We start from the raw sequence: 13,349 nt of genomic DNA on the forward strand, positions 1-13,349 counted from the left end.
AAAATTGACGGTGTCCACTAGGTCTCGCGTGAAGATGATTCAAGATCGGGATGAGGAGGAGAACACCCATTTGCAGAATCATCACCAAGTGAGGAATCCACATCACGGTTTGGAAGAAAGGATGAAAGCTTTGACCCGGTTGTACGAATGGCAGAAACAATCATCAATTAATTTCATAAATTCCTCTCCTAAACCAGACGCAAATCTATCCAAGTGTGGATCTTTTGGCCAGAGCTAAATCTTACAGAAAAGAATCAGAACATCAGAAGAAATCACGAATAGTAGAGACTCATGTGGTGAGGGAGAATTATATGTCTATTTCTTCTATATTCACCAAGACTTATGTCTTGCCACAGCCTCCATCTTCCATGAACGAAGATTCCAAGGAGAATATAAAGGCGATCTCACCTGCAACTCGCCCACCTGCAACACAAGCGACCCAGCAGCCACCGTCACCAGCAGTGCTCGTCGGTCCCCGTTTGGGACTCCCTTCAAGCATCGTTGCCCCTGGACCACCTGTCGACACCCAACAACTGCCTCACAACTTCAAGCAAATCAGCTTGCAAATCCAGTCGTTGGCCGCCTTCAACCCAACAAATCGACGTCATCACAAGTCGCTGCTCCAACCTCCATCGCCAGTCGATGTATTTCTGGCGAAGACCACCAAATCTCTCATCGTCCATTATCAGAGCTTCAATTAAAAGATTTTTTCCTTCTGTGTTCTCACCCAGCGAATCGCAAGAATAGGGAAGAATGGGCAGATTCAGTTTTTCTCCAAAGCTGGTAGCTTTGTTTTTCCCATACGAATTCAACAAAAAGGAGAAGTGAAATAAAGTTAGGGCTAAAAGTTCACAAGTCCGCCGACAAACCTTCCCATGGGCTTAATAATTTCATCACGGGCCTTCTATTATATTGGCTTTGTCGTATGGGTTGGCTAAATGGACACTCAATTTTATCATTTAGACACCCTATATAATTTTGAAGGTATTTTTATTGGTTAATGGGCTTCTCTTATTCCGGTCTTCTCAATAACTACGTTATCTGAAAGAACAATTAGCCGGACCAGTTTTACAAGACAAATCAGGCCACTCAACTGTTCAGAGTCTAGAAGATGTGTCTTTAAGAACAAAAAAATTAGCATTGGGCCTATAATTCACAATCAGACTCATTATAATTTGAATTATGAGTTTCTTCCAAATGGACCACAACAAATTCGCCTTGGGTTTTTCCTAGGCTATTTTATAGGCTTTTTCAGCAACAAAAAATATATAGTCCACCAACTTTACAAAACAAAGAGTAACTGCTCAACGCTCACGTGCCGTAAACCCTGCTCAACAAAATGCGTTTTCAGAAAACGCATTGCGACCGTGACCACTCGACATTTCAAAAAAAAAACAGAAGAGGATATGAATTCAGGCTACGGTATTCGCGAGGCCCAACACAAGAAAAATGATTTTGGGCCCCCCTCTTATATTGGCTTTCACGTTGGGCTATCTCAGCAACAATAAGTTGTACCAATTTTACAAAACAAAGATCAACCACTCAACGTTGGCGAGCCACAAGCTCCGCTAAAAAAAAGGGAGACGTGGGTCTAATAGACTGCAATTTCGTTTTGGGCTCCTCTCAATTCTGCTATCTCATATTCTTGGGCTACCTCAACAATTAATTGGGTCACTTTTACAAAATATTTTATCACGCGGCCGCCCGATGCTCGTATGTTGCGGTCTCGCTCAACAAAATTCAAATCGCAAGGATGCGTTAATGGTCTAGACGACTCAGCGTTTTCAAAAAAAAAAAAAAAAGAGGAGGTAGAAGAGTAGTGTATTACTACTACTGCTACTCCATGAAGCGTTTCAGAATATGATTGCTAGAAATGCTCAAGGTCTACCTTCTCTCTTCTCCCAAGTAAATCAACACCATTTATATGTTATCTCCATTTAGTAAAACTAAAATATTTACTAAAGTTTTATTATGACAATCGTGGCATGCTTGTACCTTCGGTGAGATAAGGTATTTATGCAAAAAATACTAATATACTATGCATAGTAGAAAAACATTTTGCTACAACATCTTATTTTCACATGCAAAGATGCCGTGTTTTGATAGCTGAATTGGCAAACAATTTTTGATTTAATCAAACCCTTTTGTCATCGTTGGTTCGTAACTACTAATCACATGCCACACATCATTTTATTTCACACAAACAAGAAGTTTGCCTTACAAGCTTACACAAAGGCACATGTTGTAAACAACTCATAAAACTACATGCTTTAATTGCCATTATCATGCATTATGGAATTACATAACTCATTATTATTGTTTACAATGACATGTACAAACAAATGAGGCTCGAACGTGCAAACACAAGCCAATGTCATATATCTGTTCGTTCTCACTCCTCACCTTTTCTAAAAAAGGGTAGTAGAGGGGCTAGCACGACACTATAGAAGTGTTATTCCAAGACACTACAGAAGTGTTATTCCAAGAAAAGAGCTGAACTACATAACAAGAGGACATGGTATATGGTCATGCATTCCCACGGAGATATTAGTGTTATGAATGAAAGAGCAGCCGTAAAGCCTACTCCTCGGCGACTGCGCTTCCTGGATCCCAACAACCATGCTGATCAACCCTTGGCAGTCCCTTTGCCTACCCCTCGGTAACCGCGCTACATAGCTACTAACAGTCGTGTTGACCAACTTCAGGTAGTCTCGCTTCTCAGCTCTCAGCAACCGCGCTTCCTAGATCTCGGCAGTTGCGCAACCCGACCCTCAGCAGTCATGAGACCAAGCTCAGCAGTCGCAAAGCTCAATCATCGACAGAAGAGATCGGGGTTATGAATAAAGAAGAAGCTTCATGGCCCAACACCAAACGTCAACCATGTTGCCTGGCTATTAGCAGCCGTGTTGACCGGCCTCCGCTAGTCTTGCTGCCCAGCTCTCAGTAGTGGTACAGCTCAGCCTTCTGCAGTGATGTGACCCAGATCAGCAGCCGCAAAGCCCAATCATCAGCAACCACGTTGTCTGACTCCCAACAATCGCGCTACCCAGCTCTCGGTAGTTGTACTACCCAGTTTCATTAGCACTTGTGTCGCCTAGCCTTTTCAGCAGCTGTGCTGTATCATCCCAAAATTCAAGGCCAAAAATTTCATTTTAAATATAAAGAAACCTTTAATAACGTTGTTCCAGACATTGAAAACATTTCATTTAAAACAAATATCAGAGTCAAATCCCAAAGATCACATAATGTGGAATAACATGGGTGAATGCGTTGCGATCGTACCGAGCTCCTTTTTCTTGAAACTGAAGAAACCTGAGACCAAAACTGTCAACCGTAAGCATGAAGCTTAGTGAGTTCCCCAAATACCACATACCATACTTATCAACTGGGCCATACATGCCATACATATTGTGAGCCATACATAACAAACATATCTATAATCAAGTAAGGTGCTATGTGCCAAACATAGTCTTGTCGTTATGCCACGGGCCGCACGTGGTCCTTCTTGTCAAGCCTGGGGCCACTCCATGGGTCTTACAGACAAGTGCCAAGGGTCACCCCCTGGTCTTCCATGCAAGCATCACAAAGACAACTAGCAAACATACTACTCTACTTGGCTACTCAGCATACAGTGTGCCAGGAGCCACCTCCTGGTCTGTCATTCATAATAGCATACAGTGTGCCAGGATCCACCTCCTAGTCTTTCATACATAATGCCCAGGGCTAACCCCCGGGTCTTCCTACTATACATAATATCATGCAGTGTGCCAGGAGCCGCCTCCTGGTCTTTCATACATAATGCCTAGGGCTAACCCTCGGGTCTTCATACTACACATAATATCATGAAGTGTACCAGGAGCCGCCTCCTTGTCTTTCATACATAATGCCTAGGGCTAACCCCCGGGTCTTCCTACTATACGTAAACTAAATTGGTCGCCATTATGGTCGTAGACCCATACAACCAGGGATGAGACTCACCTCGCACTGCTGAAGACTAGCTGAACACTTCTGGCTGCTAACCAGCAGCCCTGAACTGTTGATCCTTCGGCTCCCCGAACTATCAATACCCAAAATAACACTTAGACTACAAAACCCTCAAAAGTCAAACTAGGTCAAAATTGGTCAAAGTCAACATCCAGTTGACTTGACTCGCCGAGTTGGTCCACCAACTCGTCAAGTCCCTATTCTTTCAAAATGATACAACCCCCCGACTCTACTCGTCGAGTCTAGCAAGAACTCGACGAGTTCACCTTCAACCATAACATCGGGACCATCTTCAACCGACTCGCCGAGTTCATCCTTGAACTCGTCGAGTTCATCTTCATCATATTAATGTGTCCAGTCTATGACTCGCCGAGTTCTATGAACAACTCATCGAGTCCATCTTCATGGGTTGGGAGATTGCCTTGGACCCGCCGAGTTCATCGTTGAACTTGTCGAATACGATGATCTTCAAGTTCATAATGAACCCAACTGGCTGAGTCCTCTACCAACTCAACACACACCCGCTATCAAAAGGGTTTTGGGCAAGAAAACGGCTTGACTCGCCGAGTCCTAAGAGTAACTCGTCGAGTCCTCTTAAGTCCAACTCTATTCAGACGATTTCAGTCGGGCACAAAGCATCCAGGACCCAGATCTAACCTTCTAGGGTCGAAATAATACGTATAGTCTATGCCTTTACATCAATGTATGACCCTTTTGCTCAAAAGGCCATAACAACCTCTTAAACCTTGCATGGAGAGTTCTAATGGCATAAAGCTTGCACCTTTATGCCTTAACCACTCTTAGGGACCCCAGATCTGAAAGGATCTTTGCTTGGGACATCCTTGTCCCATAGATCAAGCTCCATGGACCAAAACTCTCATAAAGTGGACATAAATAGATCTAAGAAGCTATAAGTCAAGATGAAGACTTGATTACCAGAAAATGATGGAAATGAGATGGTGTTGATGGATCTACAAGTTCCTCCTTGAACCTTCAATCTCCTTCTTCTTCTTCTTCTAGCCTCCAAGAACACCAAAATACTCAAGAATGGCTCACACACTCACCAAATGATCTAGGGTTTCGTGGCTTAAGTTCTGGACAATGGGGGCTGGGAATGGAACCTAGAGGAGGAGAATAAGATGCTTAAATAGGGTGCCAAGTCCCGAATTTAGGGTTTCCCAAACCCTGACCAACTCGCCGATTCGGTTCTCCGACTCGTCGAGTAGGTCACTTAACCCGCGACCCGGAACACGCTCCTACTCGTCGAGTCACCCCACCTACTCGATGAGTCGCCTTCTGATTCCCTTTCCTTTCTAGGTCTTCTGAATTCGGGGTGTTACATGTGCCGTCCAGTTTCCAGTAACTATGCATCCATATTCCCATTTATTCGCCTCCTCTAAAAAAAAGGGGGGGAGAAGGGTTGGTACGACACTATGTAGAAATGATTTTTATTCCGAAGGGGCAGAGTTAAAGTGCATGAAGAGCTGATGTTATGCATGATAGTGCATTCTCGAGGCGACATTGATATTTCCAGATCGAAAGAGCAGCCTCGTGGTTCAACCCTCGGTAGTCTCGTTGTCCATCTCTCAGTGGTCGTGCTACTCATCTATCGCTAGCAGCTCGATGCTCAATTCTCAGCAGCCTTGTTGACCAGCTCTCGACAACAGTCTCGCTACGCACCACTTGACAACATCTACACTATCCAAATCTAAGTAGCATTCGTCGCATAGCCCTCGACAGACAGCCAAGACAGCGAGGCACTATGAGTGTCTCATCCTATTGCCCAATTGGACTGAGATTCTCACTATGAGTGTCTCATTCTATTGCCCAATTGATTCTTAACTTCGCTATATGAGAGCTCTGAACACCTGTGAGGTTCTAGACTCACATTCATACGAAGTTGGTCTCACTATGTATCGTGGTTAATCTGAACGGTCCATTAGTGTGAACTAATTCCAATAGATACTCTCATCACCCAGTGACGCATTCATCATCTATCTTGATAAACAAGATTTGCATGTATCATAAGACTCGAGGTCAAATGATATCCAAAATTTGATCTAACTGGATACTTGGTAATGCATTTCTCATTTATGTATCCAATACTATGATTCCACAAATAGATTTCACCCAAACATTTGGATGTATTTGAATAAGTACTTATTATGGTCAATCTGAACGATTCATTAGTTGAACTAACATCAATAGATATTCACAATAATACACCTTATTCAAATGTTCGAATCAATTTTGAACTATTGCTTACTAGCTTCATAGATTTCATGACTTTTTTTTAACATGTTAGAATGCTCCACATTTAAATAAGTCAGAACTATCTCATGAATCATAGTATAAACAATTTCAATTATAATACCATAGACTAAACATTTTCAAAAGAGTTGTCTTTTGATCCTATGAATGTAGCAAGGGCTTGGCATTCATGATCAAATTATCTTCTCCATGTTTTAGTCTTCTTATTTCATTTTAGTGACTGCACATTCTTGCAAATGTCATCACTAATCCTTAGCAATACACTCAAGGTTTAGAAGTAATGTTTTGATGGCATTATAAATCCATATATTTGTTTGAATAACAAACATGGAAGAACTAGTTATCTTTTGATCCAATGGAAAGTAGCACGGGCTCATGATCCATGATCAAATTTAACATCTTCATGTTCCAGTCCTTTCACCTCAAATATACATTTGGGCAAGTTTGATTTCTTAGTCCTTTTCTTGTAATGGAAACAAGCAGCTATCAGAACATGTCTTAGAATAAGCCTTCCTTTGTTCTAGGTATTAGGGCCTAGATTAGGTATACCAATCACCTTTTAAACCATGGGCAATTGGCTTTCTTCTTCTTGACACTTCTATTCATGATAGTCAAATATGGGAGTGTTTTGAAGTATGAGTTTCTATGATTGGCCATGCTAGTTCCAAAAGGAAACCTCAACATGCTACACAACTCCTTAATGGACATTCCAAGTTGTTTATATCAAAATCAGAATGAACTGATTATATGTACATGTTAGCTAGTCGACTAACCATAGTCAACTCCTAACTCAAGGAAATTCCATTTTACTTCAATATGTCAATTTACAACGTACATTTGATAATTGCTCTTTCTAACAATTTAGAATGCAATGTTTGAAGTAACCTAGGAAGAGCAAAGGCGTGATCTTTCCTTTCGTTTAGGAGAACTATTCCCAAACTACGAATTTGACAAGATTGATCATCCTCATAGCTAATCCTCTCAAAGGTTTATAGCAAATAGATTTTAGTGGATAAGGTTATATACATCATTCAATGACAAATTCCATTATAGTTTGTTTTACTTATCCTTAGAAAATAATCACCCTAAATTATTTTAGAAGGCTAGGATCCATATTTGGCTCCATGATGTGTAAAGGGATGCCGTAAACACACCATAAAGTTATTTAGGTAGGCAAAGTCCTTTGCCAATTTCGATCACTATGAAACTCCTAGATCTTTGAGATTCATTGACTATCAATGGCATGTTAATCTCGGATTATGTTAATCTCAAATTCAATGACGGGGTCGTCGCGGATCACTAAACAGATGGTGAATCGACCATACAAAATCGCGTGGTCCCCGGCTCAAGTTACGCTTGAGATTCGCGAGTTCCACATCATTCTCTACCTATACTCTCAAATTGACGTGCCCGTTAACCACGCGAGCTCCATCAACAAGTTATAAAGAGAATGTGCAACTTTTATGGATAACATAAGATTCACATTAAATAGATTGAGAATTAACCTTGCAAAATCGCATGGTCCCCGACTCAAGTTACGCTTGAGATTCGCGAGTTCCATATCACTCTCGACTATATTCTAGATTGATGTGCCGGTTAACCACACGAGCTCCACCAACAGAATATAAAGAGAATGTGCAATTTTCATGGATAATATAAACTCACATTCTATTAATAAAACGGGATTTTGTTTTATAATTGTATTTAGAATACTTTTAGATTGACCATTATCACTATCAAACCCTTTCGGTAACTCCATTCTCAAAATGCAATAGGGCGGTGAGGGTGGTAAGCGCGAAGCATATTAAAAACCGACCTCATTAGGAATCAAAGAGACCTCCTTAAACCCCTACATTAGAATGGGTGAGCGTAGTCACGGTAAGACTGACCATGTCAATATTTAAACACGCGAGGGCGCATGTTGTAACTTTCTTATACATATAGTAGACACAATTCTAATATATATAAATACAAGGGGTAAATTTAAAACTCTTTAAATTTAGTTGTCTGTTATTAATTCTAATTAATTACGAGGACACAATGTAACAATTAATAAATCATAAGGGTGTAATATTCAAATTTATAAATCTCTATTATATAAATATTAAATATTAAATATTTAATATTCAAATTCAAATAAACACATTTAAATAATATATATCAATTATCAAATAAATATTCAAATTCAAATAAACATATTTAAATAATATTTATCATTATCAAATAAATATTCAAATTCAAATAAACACATTTAAATAATATTTATCAATTTTCCAGATTCAAAAACAATTTAAATTAGGTATTTATCCATATTTTATAAAGCTTCATATTCGAAAAATGGCAAAAAAATCCGAAAACCTAATTCTGTTGAGCTCACGTTGTGACCTCCTTGTTCACGTCGTGAGCTACGACTAGGGTTTTTATCAATTACGAAAATTTCAATTCTTCTTCTACCATTCAATTCCAAACAAGTTTTTACAGAAAATATGGACCTAGGGTGAATGTAACCATGAACCAATGGCTCTGATACCACTGTTGGGTTTTCTATGCATCAAATACACTCTAAAACTAGGCAGCGGAAAAATCGAAACAACGATATACCTAAGTGTACATGCATCCTATGGATCTATGGCTTCATGCTAATTACATCAACCCTAGAAAACTAAAACATAAGTAAGAAAACATACCTCTTATGTAGCCCTTGATCTTCATGCTTGAGATCTTGAACCTCCATGAAGTTGCTTGGATGAAAGGATCCAAACCAAAATCCCTCTAATGGTATCACACCCAATGACACCAAAAAGTGGAATAAAAAATAACTAGGAGAATACTCAATTTGAGAAACCCAAAGGGGTTAGAAATCGTCCCTAAGAGGAGGAGGAAGAAGGGTTGGCGAATACTTCAAGCCAAGGTGCAAGGAGGAATGAAATCCCTAAGGCCCTATTATAGCCTTGGATGCCTCCTAGGGTTTAGTACTCCTTCCCATGTGGGATCGAGGCCTAACCACGAAATTTCACTCCTTTCCCATGTGGGATGGAGTGATTTTCATCCAAACCTAATTCCATAACGGTTCTGGAACATTCCTGATTAACCAACTATCGATTAATGAAAATTCAACCCTTTAATTAATTAAACTGTTAATTAATTCCCAAAATATATTTCCAGTTAGTTTCTAATTAATTATTAACCATAATAATTAATAAACTAATTTCTCCTTTATTTATTCAACTCAATTTGGGTCTTGAGGGCAACCCAAAAGGACCCTGCTATTATTAGATATATTACCATTAGTTAATGACCTTGGACACTATTCCAACATAAATAGGGTGCCAAGTCCCGAATTTAGGGTTTCCCACACCCTGACCAACTCGTCGAGTCGGTCCTCCGACTCGTCGAGTAGGCCCTCCGACTCGTCGAGTAGGTCACTTAACCTGCGACCTGGAACGCGCTCCTACTCGTCGAGTCACCCCACCTACTCGACGAGTCACCTTCTGATTTTTGAGGTGTTCCTTTCGTTTCTAGTTCTTCTGAATTCGGGGTGTTACAACTCTCCCCCACTTAAACTAGACTTCGTCCTCGAAGTCCGCTACGGCCCACTACTCTGCAACCTCTCATGACATTCCTAATCGCCGCATACCTTGCCTGCTCGGTCCAATCCTCGAAGGAACGCTTTTGTTGGCCTTCCGTCCAGTCTTCCTGAGCGAAATGCTATACCTCGAAGATATCTTTATGAGAACCACCGAATCACTACAAACCTTGAGTACATCGCCCTTACCCAATCGACAATCCTGCTGGTACTCTCCGAGTACTTAAGCTGGACATCCAATGGGTTCACCCCTTTTTCCAGTGCGGTCACAGGCCTTCCCAAGGAAACTTCCATAACTAATAACCTTCTCTATCTCTGAGTAGAACCAACCCTGTGCTATACTAAATCTCCAGTCACTCCCAGTATTGGTTCCTTCACTGTCAACTGCTGAATGCTTTCTATTATCACGCCTCAATGCTGAACGCCCAACCCAGCGGATGGATAAGATAATCCTTCGAGTAAAAGATCCGTTCCTGCAACGGTTAGACTCATACGAGAGCTGCGCAACAGAATCAAATCCTTCCCTCTGAGATTATTTAACCCTAATGTGAGAGGCGTCGCACCAATCGGTCAACTAACTGCTCCATACAAGAATTCCCTTATCGCTACCTCTGACCGAAAAAAAACCCACAATCTCTTATCCACTTTTCGGATGAACCGAGACTACCCTGGTCCCAACTACTCTGTCGGCTATCTTAAAATACCGGATCCTGCCTTGTTACCGAACTCAATTATGTTGTGGCCTACTCACATCCGTGTGGCCTGCCCTGACCTGGTTTAACCTATCTGAAAAACCCCGCAAGCGAGACACACCCCTGATACATTCTTACTACTGAATCGGGACCGATGAATGCTACGGGCCACCCCGCAGTCTCACTGTACCATTATACTAACAGCTAACTGATGATTGCTACGGGCCACCCCGTAGTATTACAATACCAAATCTACGGGCCACACCTCAATCTTACTATACTAATGCTACGGGCCACACCGCAGTCTAACTATACTAATGCTACGGGCCACACCGCATTCTAACTATACTAATATACGAATGCTACGGGCCACACCGTAGTCTTACAACGTCCTTACGCTATCTGCCAATTAGTGAACGCTACGGGCCACCCCATAGTCTGACAACACTCCTACACTCTCTGCTAACCATTGCTACGGGCCACCCCGCAGTCTTGCCACACTTCTCCTGCTATCTGGCCCCTGGCGAATGCTACGGCTAACCCGCAGTCTTCAACACTTCTCACGCTGACCGGCTACTAGTGAATGTTACGGCCATCCCACAGTCTTACAACACTTTCCATGCTGGCTACTAACCCGAACACCCCCATAATCGAGCATACAAGCACAATCTAGTTCCCCAAGCTGTACTCATGTCCTGACTGAAACTCCCAACCGATTCTTCTGAAACCTGCTATCAGACATCCCGAGAATGCGATCTCACCATTGGCAAGTTTTCCGAACTTCCAATTCACACTATCCTCAATTCATACAGCCGCCTGGGCCGTCTTTCTCCCTGACAAGAGAGCAAAACTTACCCCATCTTCAAAATCGCTCCTGATTCTGAGTACAAGATCGTTTCTCCCCCACTTAGCTTCGACTAAGTCCTTACGGCATGCGAAAATCCGAGGATTTCCATTCTTTCCTCCCTTACACGATAGGCATGCTAACTACCATCGCCTTAATCTTGCTAGCGATCCATCACTAGCCCACTCCAAATACCGCACAATTACCGAATACTAGATGAACACTTTCTGCATCCCCAATACTGATAATCCCCTGAGCTCAAACTGACGTCCTTAAGGTCCGAATAACTAATGCTCAGAGCAACCTCTTCAGTGATAGACCACTTCCCATGATTCTTCCAAAAGCCATCCCAAACACCAAGACTAAAACCACCGAATCCTGACGATGGTGGATGACCACTCCATGGACCCTGAACACAGATCTCCACGTAATCCCCCTGAACCGATTTCGTCCGTATCCGAGATAACACTGGACACTTCGAACCAGAAGTGAGAAATGACCCTACACTAGCTACTAATAATTCCTGGTATGCAATTGGCATATGACAATTCCGAAAATACAATCTGAATACAAGCAGAGAGATAACTCATACATACTATCACCTGAGACCGAGGTAAGAGCAATCATAATACATATAGAATCGAAAATAGCCATTGAAACATACCTGCAACATTCCCTGCTGTAATCCGGATCTCCCTCGTCTGTCACTGTGAGGCCATACCCTCTCGCCCATCCGTAATCCTCAAGGTAGTCGGGGGAGACGTACTCCCTGCTCCTCCCCTCATTGTCGGGCAATTGGCCTTCTTGTGGCCCACCTGATTGCAGTGAAAACATAATGGGCTTGCCCCCGTGGGCAGTCCCTGCTGACGTGACCATCACTGCCACACTTGTAGCAACCTAAACCTGTGATGGGTTTTATACAAACAAACAATCCTATGTGTGCATGCAACCCTAATTTGAGGATCTATGTTTTCACTATTAGACATACAAGCATTGAACACAAAAACTAGAAACCCTAGGAGGCACATGTAATTTTTGAAATTAACATATAATTAGGGTTAGGATACATACATTTATTGTTATATTGTAATAACAATCAAATCCTTGAAGATCTTGAACTTTGGTAGCAAGCGCCACAAGTGTCGCGCCTCTAATGGCTCACAAACAAACCTAACAACCAAGGATTACTATGGAGAGAGAAGGGAAGTGGAAAATTCGGCCCTAGCCTCTCTTAGAGTGCCCTTATCCAAAATCCAACCTTATAAGGGTTTATATAGGTGATAAGGAAGGTTTAGGATAAGGCAGGTGTATCTTAGATAACCCTAATCCCTTAACTTCCTCCCCAAGGCTTCCAAGGCACCCTTAGAGCCTAAGGAAACCCTAGGACACTCTAGATTTCGTTCCATCCCTATAAGGGAGGTTCTAGAATGCTCAATGCTCAACTTTTGAACATTGTCACCTTTAGTCCCTACAGTTTCAATTAAATCCTTTAATCCCAAAATTAATTCCAAATTAATTTCTGATTAAATATTAATTAAACAATATGATTTCTAATTAATATATTATATCCATAATACATTAATAAGTTAATTTATTAACCAAGTAATAAATTAATAAATCATTCTTCTCTATCCAACAATAATCCTATTCAATTGCTAGGTTTGAAGGCAACCCAAAAGGACATTGATACTATCAATTCAAGTACATACCAATTATAGTTATGGGCTTAGACACCTAATCCAACAGTCTCCCACTTGGATAAGTCTAATAACTATAGTTGTAAGTATAACTTCAAAATTGACTAGCAAATTTTAGCTACCAAAAGCCGATGTCGAACTCTGATCTTATTAGTGACGTGTCCTTAAGATAAGGGATCATTTATTCCTCCATTCTAGATATCGTATAGACTAAGACATGGATTTTAATCATTCTCTCTGTCTATGTGTTGTTTCCCGATTTCTGATTTATAACG

The sequence above is a fragment of the Lactuca virosa genome, chromosome 5 (genome assembly GCF_052849685.1).
Source record: "Lactuca virosa cultivar CGN04683 chromosome 5, Lactuca_virosa_CGN04683_v6, whole genome shotgun sequence".
NCBI classification, from domain to species: Eukaryota; Viridiplantae; Streptophyta; class Magnoliopsida; order Asterales; family Asteraceae; genus Lactuca; species Lactuca virosa.